Below are 19882 nucleotides of genomic sequence, written 5' to 3' on the forward strand. Positions count from 1 at the left end.
CTCCCCCTTTTCGTGCGCCACGCTGAGTGATGACACATCCGACTCACAAAGACGACGGTGATTGGGACTCCCGGAAAACTTCCCTTCGCATACCTTAATGAACTTCACCACATTTTAACATAGGAAAAGTGAAGCCATTCACTGCTTCTGCTGTTACTGCGAATTGGTACCTGCGCCAGAGTGTTTTTATTGTTAAAACTGCCGTTCTATGACAACCAAAATGTGGGCTAGCACTCCAATTCATGCCTGTTCTAGAGACTTGGGGATGTCTTCAACGTGTAGTTTCCTACTGGGACGTACGTCATGGGAACGTGGAGGTCGTAAGTTTAGTTACAGCAAAATAAATGTAAACAAGGCAGGAATTCAGGTGGGGGAGGGGTGAGCCCCCTCATGAGAATACTTGGGGGGGGGGCAGAGCCCCCCTGCCCCTTCTGTTCCGGCGTCCCTGACTTCAGCTAATAAAAATATTTTCTTTCCAAGGCAATGTCCTGCCTTGCCCAGCTAGTATGAGCCCAATCATAATAGACAGAACAACTTTATTACATAAATTCAGGTCTGACCTTCATGAGAAAGTCCCCACACCTTCAGGTAAAGTGCAATGGATCAGAAAGCTGGTGCTTTGGGTAAAGAAAATCTTTTTGACTTCAGGTCATAGAGAATATGGCACAGCATGCCAGCCAACTAGTTGCCCCACCTACACTAATCCCCCCGCAAGAACCTGCACTTAGTGAGCAATGCATATACTAAATATCCTAGCTAAAAGACTACCCAAATTGACCTGCCCACTGCACTTTGCTGGCATAGACACAAATTCCCGCAAGAAAGTACCCACGTAACAGCAACTAGGTAAGATACGCAGAAGATGAAGAATCCCTCACGTGAAAACAGTTTCTGCTTCATGAGATGTCCACAACGCAAACCCTTAGTCCAGTAGCTGACACCACCAATAAAGGTCTCCATGCATGTACTATTACTAGGCCGAATTGAAACGCAAACACACATATGCAGTATTTTTCCACTGCACAGCGAGACATTCCTTTGCAACCAGTTTACAAATATACACTTCACTTGCTCTATCAGTACACATAAACGCAGATCAAACTAGTTGTATATTATAGCTGAAACTATAGAAAGGCAAAATATTGTGTTCTGCTCATTGGTGCTGTTAGTGTTTCATTCTTGCCTGATAGTACTTTCCGACGACATGCAACAGAAAAAAAAATGGACTGCCTCCTCTGACCAACGCTCTGCCTCAGGCGGTGCTTTACATCTGTTCTTACAAGCACGAGGATGCACAATGTGGACAGGGTGCAACGAGCTCATCCAAAACAGCTGTGAGGCGCGACATATGGCATGCATGTGCACTATTCCTAAGAAAGATCGGTACTGACACAGCATTGTATTCCCCACAGATAATGCCATCTATGAGAAGCTCAAACAAAACAAAAGGAATAAGTCGCGATCAACAGTACACTTCTTCACATCTCTAAGAACTGCACTACAGGCAGCCAAGGTAAAGCTCTCTGTTACATGGAGGAATTAAGCTTCATTTGGCCACAAAAAAAAAGAAGCAAATAACTGACCTCAAAAGCCTTCTCAATGAAATGAAAAACTGCTGATCTCTGAGTGGACAAGCAATACTGAAGGCTACGGAGAAAAATCAGCAGAGAAGGGCACATTCACAAGGAGCAGTAGAGAGCATGACGCTGGAAACAATCCTTATCCTTGTAAACGCGTCCTTTTCTGCTGGTTTCTTTTTGTTATCATGCACGAACTGGCCTAACAAGTTACCCTTCTTAAATACTGAAGGCATTTAAAGAACTGCCACGAGAGCTAGTAAGACACTAGAGCTCTAACAACCCTAAAGCACCATCACAAAAACTACACAAGAGATGAATATGCTCACAACAACATTGTATAATAAATTATCAAGGGTGCACCCAGCAGGCACTTTGCAGCTGGCTCAAAGTGGCTGATGCATTGTCAGGGTTTATAAGTGTCCTTAGGAACCCCAGAACAGAGGGGGGGGCAAGGAGGCTGTCGCCCCCTCAACATTTTTCCAGAGAAAGCAGCGCCCCCCCCCCCCCGCCCGTCTTTAATTGCATGCACTCAGATTAGATTTCTGACAACTGAAACACTTCAGTTCTAGTACTCTTTTAGTGCAAAGCACAGTGGGGCTGAGCTACTTGGCTTCATAGCCAGTTGTAAAGCATTTCGTATGAGTAACCTAAACCAGTCATGTCCCAACAGGAGTCGGCTGTCTGACCCGTGTACATGATCATGATTAGCAGAATTTAAACAAACTATGCACAAACTTCTTTAATGCAACCGATCACTCTTCGTGCGTAAAGCTTCCCAGTTCAATTTGTTTTACATTGCTGTGAATCTTTGCACCGTCTGTTCGTTCGCACTCAAAACTGCCGGCACGCAGCATTATCATATTGTTTTGTAATGTGAGATGTAACTAGACTTATCTCCATTCATCGTGGCCATGTGCGAATGCTTCTACATTTATCCAGGTTGTTGTAGTTGCTGTTGGTTCTTTATCTCAAAGGTTCCTTGCGAGCTTTAAATTGAGCGCGGACAAGAACTGCAGGCATTCAGCTCCATGACCGCCGAGCATGGCTATCGCCACCGCCGGGTCATTCAGTTCATAGTGGGTGCGAGTCAGTCCCTTAAACCGTTTCTCTTGGAAGCCTTATCGTTGTCTTCCTGACTGCTGGAGTGTCGTCACCACATGACAGCTTGCATAAAGCTTTGAAGACTGAAAAATTAACAATAAAACTATAAAAGTTATTATGTAAATGAGCATTAGGTAAATAAATAAATAAGAAAATAAGCTCGATGTCTTGCCCCCCCCCCCCCCCCCCCCCCCTCAAAAAAGTTCCGGAGTCCCTGATTGTCCCCCAATCACCTGAAAAAAAAGATCCTTTATTATTATTGAGGCAAAAGAATGAGATAATTGTTTTGTTGCCTAATTATTACTAGACGGCATGACCACATCAGAAGAAGGTGTGAGACTGTCGCTGGGACTGGAAAACTAATCGGCTGCATCAACTTGGGCTACAGTCAAGTCCAATGAACACAGATGATGCGTTGTTAGCAGGTAATGCTTTCGTGCTCGTGGCACTTGGTGCGGTAGCTTCATGGAAAATGCCCTTCGGATACTTCCTTACAATAAGCTCAGTGGGCACGAACTTAGGAACATTGAAAAAGCCATCCAGCAGCTGACACAATGTTCACACTGAATGTCGTTGATGTCATGTGTGATGCCCTTGCTGCAAAATTTATCCATGGGCTTGCTGCTTGAATATCGTATCCATGAAACCACAAGTGAGCTGTATGTAAAGGCTTTTTTCCATTCCTGCAAACAATTAAGGGCCATATCCTTGAGTCTGTGCTACCCATGTATTTAAGTGACTCTGGAACCTCCTGGGAGAGACCGCAGTGAATAGAGTAAGGCATTCAAGTTTGATGAAGTGTAATTTGTTTAACATGTATTTAATTTGTAGTGTATGTTGCTTGTAATTCATTTTACAGTTAGTCGAATGGAGCTTCAACGAGAAGTTGCAAGATCTTCAAGAAGCAAACAGTGTTCACGCTGCAAACCAATATTCAATACTACAAACAAACAAAGAAAGTGGAACTAGCTGCACAAATATTGAGTGCATCAAATCAGCAAAAGCCTGAAGTCTGCCGAGGAAATGAAAATGGAAAAGTTCAATGTATCCAGAGGAACCGCAGAGTTAATTTTATTGCTTTATTGCTTGCAGTGGCCACCCAGTTAAAAAAATACCAATGGGTCCCATTGGGACCAGTTGGATCAAACAGGTCAGCCCAGTTGGCTCATGAATATGCTTGGGTAGTCCATTTGGTTACCTTATAGTGACCACCCAGTCAAAAAAAAAACAATGGGTTCATTTGGGACCAGTTGGACTGAACAAGTCAGCCAAGTGGGCGCATGAATACGACTGGGTAGTCCATTTGGTTACCTTATAGTTCCAGTTCGGCATTCCCATCGGTTCTGCCATTTCAATTTGATCACCCATCTGGTTCCCGAGGTTCCAAATGGTTTCGGCACTCCCAACTGGATCATCCAATTGGAACCATTTTCCAGCTGGGCATTCTAATTGGTTCTGCCATTTTAGTTGGATCACCCAAGTGACTCCTGAGGTTCTAAATGGTTATGGGAGTCCCAACTGAATTGCCCAGTTGGAACCATTTGGAACCAGTTGAAGATTCTAAATAAAACACAGGAAACCAACTGGAAGCTGAACTCCCAGTTGGAACTAATTGGAGGTACCAATTGGTTTCCAGGGTTCTGATCAGAAGCTCAAATTGGTTCATATTGGGTGATCCAATTGGAAAGTCTAAGTGGAACCCAAGATTTGCAAAAAAAAAGAAAACTAAACTAATCAGGTACTTGTAACAAGAGATATATATTAGCAGCTTTATCTTCTGAAGTGTTTTCACTATTTCCACCATCACCACAGACGTTATTAAATCAGATAACTTTGCTTCATGGACAAGCATCATTGGCACCAGCAGGAGAGCCATGAGTGCGTAGGTATATAAGTGGCTGCAAAAGTGCTTTTTGTGGATATACATTGAGAACTTATATTAGTATAGTGTCCAACTATGGTGTTCCTTGTGTGCGATGCATTCTTGTCGGTCTCGCTTGAAGATGTTGGCACAGCTCTTCAAGCAGTTCCAGAAGAAAAGCAAAATGATTGCAAATGGAATTTTTTTTTGTTTGGCTAGTTCAGCCCATTTGAGTCCAGTCGGTATGCCATTTGCCATTTGAGTTCACCTGGTGAGCCATTTGGTTTGGTTGGGTGGCCCATTATATTTAATTGGAAGCACCAGTTGGGCTCAACTGGTTGAGCCCAATAAGTGGCAAAAACACAGTTAGCTTTTTACCAATTGGTTACAATTGGAAATTTTCCAAATGGGTCCATTTTTTCTTATAGCGTGGCGAGTTGCTGAGAATGTTTTCTTTTGTGCAACTAATAATACAATTTTTTTACGGCGCCTTTGGTATTATTAAATTCTCAAGGATGGACTGGAATGATAAAAGGGGCGCAATCGCCCCATCCCCAACATTTCTCGAGAGGCAGCAATACCCTCCTCTACCCTGTCTCTAATGGTTCGCACTCAAATCAGATTTCTGAGAAACGTTGATGAGACCTTCTGTGCATATTCTATGATGTGCTTCAACATAATGCCAAACTGATGACAGACATTGCTCCTGGAGGTATACATATGAGGTTACCAGATGGAAAGCACAGGGACATGAATTTTTATTACAACTGCACCATCGTCTGCTTTTGAGAATGGACTGTAACTGCTTGCAACAGTGCTTTAAAATTCATTCCAGTCAGAAAATTGGTTTTTGAAAAAAGGAAATAGCGCAGTAATTGTCTCACATCTTGGTGGACACCAGAACCCCACCAAAAGGGAAGGGAGGAAGGGAGGAGTGAAAGAAGAGAGAAAGGGGTACTAGTGGGGGGCTCCGGAATAATTTTGACCACCTGGGGAGCTTTCTCTCTTGTTTCACTCCCACTTACCTCCCTTTCTTTACCCCACAGTTGGGGTGTCCACCGAGATGTGAGACAATTACTACGCCATTTCCTTTCCTCAAAAACCATTTTCTGACTGGAATGAATTTTAAAGCACTGTTGCAAGAAGCTATAGTCCTTTCTCAAAAGTAGACGATGCTGCAGCCCTAATCATTGTTCATGTCTCTGTGTTTTTCATCTGGTAACCTCATATGTATACCTCCAGGAGCAGGATGTCTGTCATCAGTTTGGCATTATGTTGAAGAGCATCAAGGAACTGGCACAGAAGCTCTGATTCTGCTTATGCAGGCAGGCAGGGACCCCGGAACAGGGGGCGAAAAGGGGAAATCACACCCCCCTCTCCAGTCTCCAACGGTTCGCACTCAGATCAGATTTCTGAGAAAGATTTCGATTCCCGGACATAGGACATTAATAATGTAAAGTGGAGTGGGGCTGATCATCTTAACCAGTCGTAAACTATTTCCTTTTAGTAACCTTAACCAATCATGTCCCAACAAAAGTCGTTGATTGTCTGTCCCATTTATGAGCATGAATAGCAGATCTGCAACAGACTATGTACAAACTTCTTCAGTGCAGCCAATCACTCCTCATTTATACAGTCACCCACATATGTACCTGTCTAGAGCACTGGAATGGCGCACCGGGGAGTACACCTACCAGTGACCTAGGGCACGAAACCTGTCCATATGGTGCATCTACATTCCCACGGATCGTGTATATCTCATTGTGTCTTTAAAAGCTGCGTTGGACCTGCCAGTCAGCAGCTGTTATAAATGCAAAAGAAAGCACGCCATTCGAGCACTCTAGTGTGTGGACCACTGTACGTACTAGTGTGTGGACCACTGTACATCTTTATGAAGCTGCCCATTTAAGTTCAAGGCATTAAAAAATACACCTTTGTAGGGTGCAAAATAGGAAAACTATAAACAAGAAATATACAACTAAGTATGTAAATAAAATATGGTATAAATAAATAAATTACAAAACAAATTTGAAGTCTAGCCCCCCTCCCTCAAAAAACAGTTCCGGAGTCCCTGCAGGCAGGGCTATACATTGTGCTTCCTGTACCATTACGGCATGCCAATAATGTGCACTGAGACTAAATAAGAAACCTTTCATGAATTACAACTTAAACAGCTCTTAATTTGCATTTCCAGTGCTGCTTCTTTAATAAAGAGTGTCCAAGACTACAAAGTATTCCGTGTCGTGAACCATGTACATGAAAGCACATAATCAGGAGTTTCAATTGGTACGTGCATTTCATCCCAACTATAACAGCATACTTCAAACCTAAAGCATAGCCATGCAAGCATAACAAGGTGACACTGACAGAAGCACAACTGATAAGCGTATACTAAAACTGTTTACAAAAAGAATATTATCGTATAGAGCACACAGCTTCAGTTCTTATCACTGAACAACAGAACATACCTGCTTGCCTAAAACACTAGCCCAACGACCTGACGGTGCAGTAAAATTTAAAGTACAGAGCCTAGAACAGAACAGCATGCATTTTGAGCCACTCACAAGGCATATTTCTTGCATTAAGAAGCCCGTCAAATACTAATGCATGGGGACTTGGATGCAGAATAAATAAGCTCGAATTCTGAAAGTGTATGACTGGGATATTTCCAGCATCGCAAGCAATTTAACTCTCCAATTGCACAGCATAAGCGGTACCACAATGCAGAAATCTATTTGATGTGCAATTGTGTTCGCAAGTGAGGCAAGTGGAAAGTCAACAAAAGAACAATAAAAAGTCTAAACAAACCAAACATTGTACTGTTTTGTAAGAAGTCTAAAAAATAATCACTGGCTCAAATTATTTCAATGTTCCATCAAAATAGAACATGAATATGACGCTACATAAAGAACATAAACATTTTGCTTTGTCAATATGCACAGAATGCCCTTGACAAACGATATGTGGTGAGGAGAATGGGAAAAAATCTATGTTATGCTGATTGACCAGACCCCCTTCCCCCACCTTAAATTCGGCAAGCAGTAATAGCAAAACGGCTCAATAACAAAAACTGAATAGCGCGTTCAAGACATTGCATCACTACAGAAGGAAAAAATAAATCGGAGGAAAAAAACAGGATGAAAATGAAATAAAGGTAAACACTCTTTTACCGCAACTAAGCATGGCATGCAAGACATTCTTTGATAATAAATGGAGTTTGTCTAAAGTAAGTTTAAAGTTATTTAGTAAATGCGGAAGACTAAACTGCAGCACTTGCAGACCATAGTTGGTACGGGAGAAAGGTACATACCGGAGCTCACCAAACCTGGTGGAGCGAGACAAAGCATTTTCTTTCAGGCGGGCTGTGTTTGATAAATTTTTAGTGTGTTTATGTATTTGATGTTTAAGTGATGTTAGAAGCTGATATTCATAGATGTGGTCAACTTTTATGATGTTGAATTTTTAAAATAAAGGAGCACTGTAAGCATCATTTGGTTCATTTTCAATGACACACATTTTTCTGCAGAACCTGCAGCTTATGAAGCGATTGTTGTGCTCCATTACCCTAAACTAGATGACAATATTGAAAATATGATGAAAACAGCGAGTTGTATAACATCTACATTCGTGATGGAGGTAGTAGCTGCTGACATCTTAAGAATTAAACCTAGCACTCTACATAGTTTAGTTCGTAGATAATTAGTGCAACAGTGCCAAGCCATTTGTTTTCGGAAGAAAACACCTAGTGTGTTTACATTTTTTACTGTGGGACATATTTCATTTCAAAATTACTATAATAAACAAAGAAGCTAAGCAAAAGCTATACTGTTTCGAGCCTTGCTAGAAACTTAATCACTGGACAACTTCAATACGATGGAAAACTGATCATGGTAGTTCTTCCTTCATTGCAGTTACTTGTACACACAGACTTAACCAAAATCACCTTGAGAAGTTCTTTAATTACATCCATCATAGAAGTAAATGGAACAATAACCCTTCTCATGTGCAGAGCATGCCAGTATGCATACAGAAGCCTGCTGAAGCCTGTGACCACCAGCAATGTTGTTTCAGATCCAGAGGGGACTGACAGTAGTAGCAGTAATGATGAATGAAGCTGATGAGTCCCCATATATATAGAGTTACTGCCACAAATCATGACTGCAGGGGCCTTAGGTATGGGCTCACAAATTTCAGCAGTAAGGTTGTTACATGCATAGATGGTTTTATTTTTAAGGTTGCATCAGAAAGCATAAATTGCAGTTGATGCTTGTAGATCGATCTTTGTACAGGATGATACCGCATGTGCTCTGATTTTTATCACAAATAAAGGAGGCCTCTGAAAATACCTTCAGCCTTCACATCCTGCACACGGTGAAACCCATATTCTGCAGTGATAAAGGGCAAAGCACCACCTCGTCATGCAGTCCTTTTATTAGTTCTTCCAACGATATAATCAGAGCTTGCTGCAAGTAGAGCATTATGAGAAAAATCCCTCACATGTCACTGTCTACTTCAAGAAAGTATGTGACACACACTAAGAGAGAGGGCCAGAAAGACATCAGAGAGGACAAGAGGGGCTTATGTCAAAGTACTCATCACAACGCAAATTTTGTTTCAATACCAATGAAAGTAATTTTCGATGGCAGGATCGAATGAACTTCATTGCAATTAACTTCACTGCAAAATAATGAGGGAAGTAAAAAATAATCAATAACAAGCAAAAGCCGCACTTGGGCTGTGAGGCACAGTGTATAAGTGGGCTCTCTTTCAATCGCCAAGGTTCAGAGGGACCGATCGCTGACCAAAACGAGCCATGAGATTATGGTGGAAATGAAAAGATCATGCCTCATATTGTGAGAATTCAGCACTGCAATATCAAAGACACAAGGATTTATAATTTTAGTTTAGCACTGAAAAATGCATGAAAAGCCATCTTGCAGTGAAACCCCCCATTATTGATGTATCCTGCCATGTGACCACATCTCGGTAAAATATTGCTGATTTGTTTTGAAGTACACAGTGTTATTTCTTTCAGATGTGTTTACATATTCATTATAGTTAACACTCTCTTCAGTGCCCCTTTCAATGAAAAAAAACGCTCCCTTTGCATCATTAACAATGTGCTTTTAGCTTTTGGCTCTATACAGTGCCACAGTGTTTTGCATTTCTTAAATGAAGCGGCAACGACAGTCCACTAATACTTTTGTCAAAGGAGCATACATCACTGTGCCATAACAGCTTGAGTTTGGAAACTAAAATGGACTCTTCTCTACACTAAAAAATTACTGTCTGGCAGGTGAGATTCATATTAATTTTTGGTACACCATTTCTGCCAGTGTTGGAAAAAACATATTGTTCTAAATGAGGAAGTAAAAGTCTTGGCGTTAGTTTTGTTTAAAACATTACAAATATGCCATGTATGCATAATGCTGAGAAGGCATGCACTTCTCCAGAAGTTCATGCCTTTTCAGTGCATGAAATCTTTTGGAGGCAACATAAATGTACAGTAGTTAACATTTCGGTGCTATTTATAGCAATGTTCTGAACAGATCTTCATCAGATGCACCATGATATCTGATAGGGATAAGACTTGAAATACTGATTCCAACATTGTTCATGCCCAGCTGTTGCATTATGATGCCAAGATGAAAATGCAGGTTTTTTAGTATTGCTTAATGTTTGTGCAACAGCGTGCAGCAGTTCACCCGTGCTTGTTTTGTTGCTTTAGTGTTGTTTATTTGCCGGAAACGTGCGTCTGCTAACGAAAGAGCATGATAGAGGAGGAGAACATACCATTTCCGTTTTTAAAAACAGGATGGAACGAAGAGTTTTCGCATTGTGGCCTGAAAAACAACCATGTGTGGCAATGCCTGCACTTTTCTACCTCAACAGAACGTCGAACGATCAAATGAAAATTTGCATGAATGTGCGCCTATGGGCGGGCCAGTGTAACAGTATAATGGAATGCACTTTCCTAATGCGCACACACGTTTATGTTTGCACTTCCCTGATAGGGCAGGAGAGAGAGAAGCTCTTTAATGAAAAAACAGAGAATTCAGCTGGCGTTTAAAAATCGCTGGCATGCTACTCTGTGCGAGGAAGAGAATTTGGGAGATAAAGGCGGAAAGTGAGCAGTGCGTAAAAGGTAAAATAAAGCAAATGAAAAGGTGAGGAGATAAAACAGAGCCATCAAATGCTTACTAAGGTGCCGCTGCGAGTAATGATGTTACATATGAAATGATGAAGTGCATAGCCCGACAAACGGGCTAACAAAGTTCACTGTGAAAAGATTGGTCTAGTTTGGTTTATGGGGGTTTAACGTCCCAAAGCGACTCAGGCTATGAGACATGCCGTAGTGAAGGGCTCCGGGAATTTCGACCACCTGGGGTTTTTTAACGTGCACTGACATCACACAGTACACGGGCCTCTAGAATTTCGCCTCCATCGAAGTTCGACCGCCGTGGCCGGGATCGAACCCGCGTCTTTCAGGCCAGCAGCCGAGCGCCATAACCACTCAGCCACCGCGGCGGCTCACTGTGAAAAGAGTGCATGAGAGCAACATGCAATGTGAAATTAGGGGTTGTAAAGGCATCCAGTGTCCTTTCAATATGGAAATAAAAAGTTTCTGCTAACTTCATACAGCACCTTTTGCCGCAGGCCACACTTAACTGGTTAGTAAACGACCCATTGTGCTATCTCAATCACGGCTCGTGCTGATACGGCAGAGCGTTGCTTTGCGTGCTAATGGTCTGCACAGCAGATAGCACAGCTTGACATTGTAGCATTTACGGTGAATATCCATACTAGTATATATCATTCGGTTTTAACCGAATACACACGTGCGTCGATGGCAAAGCTCTTCTAGAACGACAGAGCTGTGCGCACTTGGAAGCAAGCGTGAAATGTAGCAGGAACACCCGTTTCGAAACATGCTGGATGCGCGCATTACTGGCCCCACCAATTGCTTCATCTTTTGCGCCTTGTATCTCGTCACGGCTTTTACTACGCCCAAGTCTCGCTGTTGCAAAATGCGTGGCTAGTTCAGATAAAAAAACGTTGTAGTTACATGGCGGTTACATGGCAGTTACAGCTCACACCAGTCGCCGCACTACAGCGCAGGAATGCTCGGCCGGCTCATGTTTTCCAACCAAAACCAAATTGCCTACAGAGGGCGCTGGCTGTGCCTTCAGCCCGCGCATGCGCAGAAACTTTTCTGCTAATGGTCAATTCTTAGAAAAACTTACTCTATTATTGACAATAGCAATTTCCCTTACAAGCCCAGCTTTAAGAACTACTGTTAACATGTTAATTTATTCAGGATGACAAAAACACCGAGATAGATTTTAAGTGGCTTTTGACTACAGACGATTGCTTCATTGAATCACCGAAAAAAGTCAGTACTTCATTCGCCGAAAATAATTGCCTAAAAAAAAACGAAACTTGCATTCTGAAATAAAAACAAAAAAAAAGTCCGCCAAATTTTCAAGAAATAGAAACTGAAAACTCCAACGCCTAGTTATACGATGTAAAGAATGGGGGTTTGGTGTGAGATTAACATCACAGAAAATTTGAATTAGTATGCCTGATCTAATTAGAAAATTCTTCTACCCGCCACAATGGCTCAGCTGGTTAGGGCGCTTGGCTACTGAGCTGGAGGACGTGAGCTGAATTCTGGCTGTGGCAGCTGTGTTTTGGTGGAGGCAAAGTGTAAAAGGCACCCCTGCACAGTGCGATGTTAGTGCACAGTACAGGCTAACAAAAAATAAATAAAATTAAGTTTCTGCGCATGCGCGGGCTGAAGGCACAGCCAGCACCCTCTGTAGGCGATTTGGTTTTGGTGGAAAACATCAGCCGGTCGAGCATTCCTGCGCTGCACTGCGGCGACTGGTGTGAGCTGTAACTGCCACGTAACCGCCATGTAACTGCAAAATTTTTTTATCTAAACTAACCGTGCATGCATTTTGCAACAGCGAGAACCCCCAGGTGGGTCTAAATACTTTGGACTGTATGTCAGTCAGAACTTTTTGTTAGTATAAAATGTCTCAGATATATAATAAGTGCGCTGCGCTGAGAATTGTTTTTGTTTTTTCTTTTGTTCCATATGGAAGCATGTGGAACACTGTGTTGTTTGGCAGACTGTGTATGTATTAAACATTGTTTCTGAGCTGTAATATTTTTCTTTATTGCATGCCTAGTCTGTAAGAGCATCACAAAATAAAATTATAGGAATTTAGGGACACAACTAAATGTTAATGCTAAAATAGCACTGGTTATGACATCAAGTGCCGCCTTTTCAGGAGCAATGTCAAGGGGCCAGTTGTGTAATGGTCTTGTATAATATAGTTGTGATTCTTACAGATCTACTGCTTGCAAAAGTTCTTTTGATAGTGATCTGCTTGATATTTCAAAAGTTGTATATGAATTCTCACATTTCTCTGCACCTTAAATTCCTTGCATAATTAATATTCTGTGGGTGCTATCTGTATGGCACTAATCCCATAATTTTCTTGCATGTTTTTCCACATAAGTACACCAGCAGTCAAAAGTTAATGAAAGGCAATAATTAGTGAAAAAAATTGATCTCACTGCCATATCTTTCGACTAATCCATGGAGCCTAATAGTGACATTAAAATTACACATTAAATGCAATACATCCTGAATGCAAAAAAATTAAACTCCTTTGACAGTCGCCTTCCATAAACTCTTGACAGCGGGTGCACACATTGATGCTTCATTGCATACAGATCAAACTTTTGTGAATTGAACTTGCACTTCAATCATGCAACATTCATATTCACAACAATTTTAATGGAGACTGTTAAGATTTTGCAAAAAGCTTGGAAGAACGCTAACATCATCTTATTAAAAGAGAGTTCAAGAACTTGAAAAATTATACTAATCAGCTGACTTTCCGCTGCCTCCAAGGTATATACTAAAGTAACTACTAGCAGATTCAGGACAGCCTTAGACTTGAATCAGCCAAATGATAAGGCAGACTTTTGTAAAGGCTATGCGACAATAGACCATGTTCACACTATCAATCAGGTGATAGAGAAATGCACAGAATATAACCAACCCTTATATAGAGCCTTCATAGATCACGAGGAAGCATCTGACTCAGTTGAAACCTCGCAAGTCATGCAGGCATTACAAAAACAGGGTGTAGACGGGTGTAAAAATAATTGGATGATATCTGTAACAGCTGCGCAGCCACCATAGTCCTCCATAAAGTCAGCAATAAAATTGCAATAAGGAAGGGTGTCGGGCAGGGAAACACGATCTCGCCAATGCCATTCACCACCTGTTTACAAGGGGTATTCAAAGACCTGGATTGGGAACAGTTGGGGATAAGAGTTAATGAAGAATACCTTAGTAATCTGCGATTCACTGATGGATGACATTGCCCTGCTATTTCACTCAGGGGACGAACTTCAAAGCATGACCAATGACATCAGATAGGCAGAGCATTAAAATGGGCCTAAAAATTAATATGCAGAAAAAGCAACGTATTCAAGTCTTGGAAGGGAACAGCAGTTTACAATTGGTAGCGAGGAGCTGGAAGTGGTAAGGGAATACGTCGAATTATGGCTGATAGTGACTGCAGATCCAGATAATGAGATTGAAATAATTATGGCTGATAGTGACTGCAGATCCAGATAATGAGATTGAAATAACTAGAGGAATATGAATGGGGTGCAGTGCATTAATTGGCAGGTTCTCTCAGATCACGAATGGCAGTTTACCAATATCCAATAAGAGAAATAAGAGAATAACCAAGAAGAGAAAAGCATATAACAGCTACATATCTTACCAGCTAGTACTCATCTATGGGCAGGAAAGTGGAGGGTAACGAAAAGGGTTCAACTTATATTGAGGACAATGCTAGCTAGCTATGGAAAGAAAAATGATAGACTCAATGCTAAAAGACAAGAAAAGGGCAGCATGGGTCAGGGAAAAAATGAAGGTTAATGACATCCTAGTTGAAATCAAGAGGAAGAAATAAGCTTGGGGAATTAAGGCATGTAATATGAAGGAAAGATGGTTTGTAAGGGAAACCCCAGGTGGAAATTTCACAAGTGGGGCCATTTAAAGTGAGTTACTGGGCAGGGACCACTTGGCAAAGTGAGACCATTTGAGCAAGTGGGAGCACTTGATAAATGGGACTATTTGAAACTTCCCGGTTAAAAAAAAAACATTGTAAATTTCAATTAGAACCATGCAATTGGATATTTCAGATGGTTGCAACTGAGTTTTGAAATTGGCTGTAATTGTGTTTTTAATCAGCTAACATATTATTAAGGTGCAAAAGGAAAACTGATTTGTGAGGACTGCAGAGCAGCCGTGAGCCTAGTGCCAACATTTTCTCAGGAGAATTAATGGAACTGAGAATTGCATATGTTGTCATGGAAATCAAGACACACACATAAGCATGCATCCCACACAAGAAACACACAGCATGGTCAGATGCAATAACATTAGGCCGTGTACGTATACACACCCACAGAACATATACTTCTGCTCCTAAATATATATCTACACACAAGACTCTCATACTTGGGTCAGTGGCACTTGCCTATTGAGTGCAATTACTACATCTAATTTCAACCTCAGTGATTAAGCAAATGATGAGTACAATTTAGTAGGTTAAGCTGCCGACAGCTCTTTATGATAGTTCTGTCTTGTGTGCTGAATAAACAAATGTTCACATGGATCCTGGTTCTACTTGGTGCCCAGCTGTGGCCACTTGCAGCCCAGTGGTCTCACTTTGCAAGCCACTTGCTTTCAAAACACTGGAACCACTTGAAAGCAAGTGGGACCACTTGTTAAAACCACTTGCTTTCAAATGGTGCCACTTGAAAGCAAGTGGGACCATTTACAAGAACCATCTGCTTTAAAGTGGCACCACTTGAAAGCAAGTGAGACCACTAGTAAAACAACTTGTTTCAAAGCAGCACCACTTGAAAATAAGTGGGACCACTTGGAATTTCAATTCATATTTTCACCTGGGACGGAATGGATTCCAAGAGAAGGCAAGGTAGCAGGGGACGGCAGAAGGTTAGGTGGGTGGATGAGATTAAGTTTGCTGGGATAGGGTGGTAGCAGCTGGCACAGATCAGGGATAATTGGCGATATAGGAGAGGCTTTTGTCCTGCAGTGTGTGGTCAGGATCAATGATGATCATGATTATATAAGATTTTGCATATTCAAACAAAATTCACATCTTAATTAACCCTTTTACAACAAACCCTGGGCATCATGGGAGATTGTACCAATATCGTCAATGGTGAGTCACACTCGCCCAGCTCGATGTTGCGTTGCTCCCACTGCCAAAGATGAGTTACAACAGCCAATTGCGCTGGTTGCAATTTTGAACACTAGAGGGTAGTAGCTGTTCGTGAAACATTTTGTTCCTTTAGCTTGTTTAAGCCTGACAAAAGTCAAACCCCCAGAAGACACACATATTGGGTCAATAAAAGATTTAATCAATAATAGCTCTGAGCCATGCATGTGTCGTCTCATCCCTTCTGCCCCATCTTTTCGCACTGCAGTGTCAGGATGAAATCACACTCGTAACAAATGGGGGAATCTTTATGCAGAAAATAAAGTGCAAATAAGCCAAAGAAGGCTGCGCGCTGCTTGAGTTCCATTCATTACTGCTGGTAAGATGTGGTTGATAGTGAAGACAATAGGTCACAGTGATGCTCACTTCATATAACAGGGAACTCTAGATAGTAAAAGGCATGGGGCACACATATTTTATCAAGCAACTCATACAACAAAACGTAAAACCTATCTGAACCTCGCTACCAGTTCTTTTTTACCTTGGCTCAGACAAATACAAATCATATATGTTCCTGGCACAAGACTTGCCACTTAAGTACACTTCACAGTCACAAAATAGCAAAAACTGGGCAAGTGAAGAAGACCACTTCAACACACCACCAGCAATAGTAACACTGGAGCTCCACGTACTGCACAAGTCAATGCATATACTACATGTGGCCATGATGGCCTAAGTTGCTAGGTTAGCACTCCGTAATTCGTGATATACATATATGCATTTGTTTGACAGCTGCTGGGTACATGCTGGGTACCATGAGCATGCCACGACAGTTCACGGTCAGAAAATAAGTGGTGAGGGTGCGCATGGGAATGAGACCACTGCTTTTGCTGTAGGGTCAGCATGTATTGATTCTATGGTTCGAACTGATCGTTAAGTGCAAACTCCTCTCTTCTGAGGCTCTAGACCAAAGCGTATTTATTGAAATAAATAAATAAAAATAGAGGCACCATGTTGCAGTGGTTCATCGCAGATGGCCCAAAACAGTTTAATCCAGTGGTGTCGCGGGCAAATGCTTTCACCTTTGCTATGGCTGATCAGCAAAATAAGGCTCTAAGCATGAGTCCATGGGTTTGATTCCTGCAAGAACAGCTGCATTTCCATTGTGTAGGGTGAGGATACCCGTGTGCTGATCATTTTTTAGTGCACGCTAAAGAGCCCGGGCAAGTAATATTCTGCGAGGTCAATATTCCATGTCAAATGTCCCTGGTGTGGCACTCAATATCCCTAGTTTGAAAAAAATGCATGCCCTTTTGGTGCACTTGGATAAAATAGTTTTGATGCTTGAGAAAATTTGGTGTTGGGCATAAAACTTGGCAGAGCACAGTATGCGAAATTTGGAGGATGTGGGTTCGGGCCCCACAGGCAGCGCATGGTTGTTTCTTTTTCTGCTTTCTTATCAATCATCTTTCAGCTGTAAAATGATTACAATAGCAACCTCCCATTGATTAACACCACTTATAAATAGAAACATTCCTGTATGCCTTCCTTGGTTTTCAGTGACTGTTGTTTTCCTTCATGTAAGTCATGATGAGCCCCTCATTTCCCTACTAATGTCTTCTCAATATACTGGCAGAAAAATTCTAAAAAAAAACATGTTTCATGCACAACTTCATTTTATTTTTCCTGTGCCGGCAAACTCATGGCAAAGATCGTAATTGAATGCCTAACCAACTGCATGGAGGAAAACATGACACCTTGTATCATGTTTGGCTTTACATAGAATCTCTTAAGGCAATATTTACTCCTTAAACTAAAGAAAGAAATTGTAGATTAAGTGGGAAAAGCCCCCACAAGAGCCACTTTGGCTTATGACCTCAAAGGGACTTTTGACATCAAATATTGTTGGATTCTCCACAACCTCCAAGGAATCAATTGCAGCAGAAGGACCATTGCCCACATCCGTAGCTACCTCAGTGACAGAAGAGTACACATTAATGTTGAAGGCGAAGATGTAGGCTATGACCATGCTGCCAGAACACTGGCAGAACAGTTAAGCAAAATCAAAGGGATCAGACAAGCACCTTACGCCGACAATGTAACAATTTGGACAAACCAGGGAAACATCGAACAGATGAATCTAACCTTGAAGAAACAGCCAAAACAAAGCAATCTTATGGCACGGAATCCTGACTCAAGTGCTCCACAGAAATGTTGGAGCTACTTGTCCTCAGAAGGAAAGGAGAAGATGGAAAGATTAAAACAGGATCAGTGGAACACACCTTTGGGAGGTAGAAAACATAAGAATCCTTAGGCTAATCACCAACAACATGGGAAACGACTCTATCCCCATAGCGGAACTAAAGGAGGTGAGGAAGAAGTGAGCTGAATAATCAGAAGAATAACAAACTAGAGAGCCAGAATGCTGAAAAATGGCACCCCGAGACTTGCCCAAGCATTGTGATTAACAGAATAACATTTCATTATTTACTTTACTTAGAACATACTGCAGTCTAAAAAGACCAAGCAGATGGGAAGATAAAGATTAAAATACAATGTGTTATAAATGCTTTAATTGGGAAACATACTTGAAACATACTTGAGTGTGCTTGGTTCCAGAGAAAAGTCACTAAAAATGACATGGCATAATGACTTACCAAGTGCAGAAGAAGAATACATTCAACAAGACAAAAATTTCTCTAAGGTAGTACATCCATAGACCAGATTTCCGCACACACAAGAAAAGAAAGGTAAACAGTAAAAGTATCAAATATGGAACTGCGCTTGCAAAAGAACATCAGAAAAGTGTCGCAATGAAATGTTAAACTAGCATCAGGATAGTAATACACTGGTCAAAGTATACTCAGTTTGCTTTGACCATGCAACTCACTCTCTGAGGCTGAAGAAAGCAGAAGTCATCAAACTTGACACAATCTTCAAAAAGGCCTTAAAAGAAAGCACTCAGCCAAATACACTTAATGAGAAACCACTATGCATAGGCATTAATGGCACGGTGGAAGAAATCAGAGGCCCATCTTACAGCACAGAAAGTGAGGCTTGCCAACACCAAGACTGGGAGAATGGTGTTCCATGACCTCAAAATCCCCTTCCACTGAACACAGACAAAATCCACTGAGCACAGACTCGACATCCTTAAGCCTGGAGAGGGAAAATAAATGCAAGTCTTCTCTACCAGGAATATGCACCCAATTTACAATGAGGAGAGAAGAAAAGCCAGAGCAAAGGCGATCCAAAAGGCATTCAGAGGGGAAATAGGCATGACATGCCTGGATGATGCGGGAAGACTGATTGATCATTGTCAGGGAGCTGAACATCCACATAGGGGCAGAATTATCAATTGTCACAATACCTAGCTCAGAAGCCAAGGAAATAGCCCTACAGCTGCTGCAGACAAGCACTCAGAATTTATTCTCATGGACTCACAGACAGCCCACAGGAAATTCAGCAAAGGTAGAACTAATTCCAAAGCAGCAAGAATATGCAGAATTAATACACTGCAGAAACTAAACACTTAATTTGGTTACCAGGCCATCAGGGCTTCAAAGGGAACGAAGGTGTATGCACCGTTTCCCGAGCTTTCCTCCCCCGAACATCCTTCCATTAACTTAACTGATCATGACTCAAACATGCTCATTGCATACACAGTGCAGCTTCAACAATAGACTTGAGGGAAGCTAGTGCATATACCCAGAATGAACAAAGTGCATGAGAGAAAGCTTAGGAAACTGCAGACAAACACTTGCAATAACACTAAGAAATTACGCTTTATAGACCCAGAAATTTTCAATTCCAAATCTTGGTCAATCCATCAGCGAACAAATGAGAGGTGGAAGACAGCTCTGTCCAGCTCATGCCTCAATTAGCCAGGAATGGCTCATCACGAGGGCGAAGGCAGCAGCAAAATCCAATGGCACCCCGGACTAGGCATGCCGCCCAAGGACCCAACTTCCCTAATTCCCGACAATTGTGTCAAATAAAGTTTTCTCGCTCTCTCTTATCTCTTTTTGTGTTCAACATTTTCTTCTCTTCCTTATGTT

General features: G+C 41.7%; 1 protein-coding gene across 14 annotated transcripts in view; it reads right to left on the minus strand.

Moving 5' to 3' along the window:
• Positions 1-19882, minus strand: part of LOC144115527 (uncharacterized) — a 339252-nt gene that overhangs the window by 284361 nt on the left and 35009 nt on the right. The window contains exon 3 of one of the 14 annotated variants that reach the window (XR_013311438.1): positions 6584-10385. The exons of 12 other annotated variants lie outside the window; for them this stretch is intronic. The gene's annotated coding sequence lies outside the window, so the exon portion shown is untranslated. One more of the 14 variants, XR_013311436.1, reaches the window with a different exon arrangement.

This window comes from Amblyomma americanum, chromosome 1, assembly GCF_052857255.1.
Source record: "Amblyomma americanum isolate KBUSLIRL-KWMA chromosome 1, ASM5285725v1, whole genome shotgun sequence".
NCBI classification, from domain to species: domain Eukaryota; kingdom Metazoa; phylum Arthropoda; class Arachnida; order Ixodida; family Ixodidae; genus Amblyomma; species Amblyomma americanum.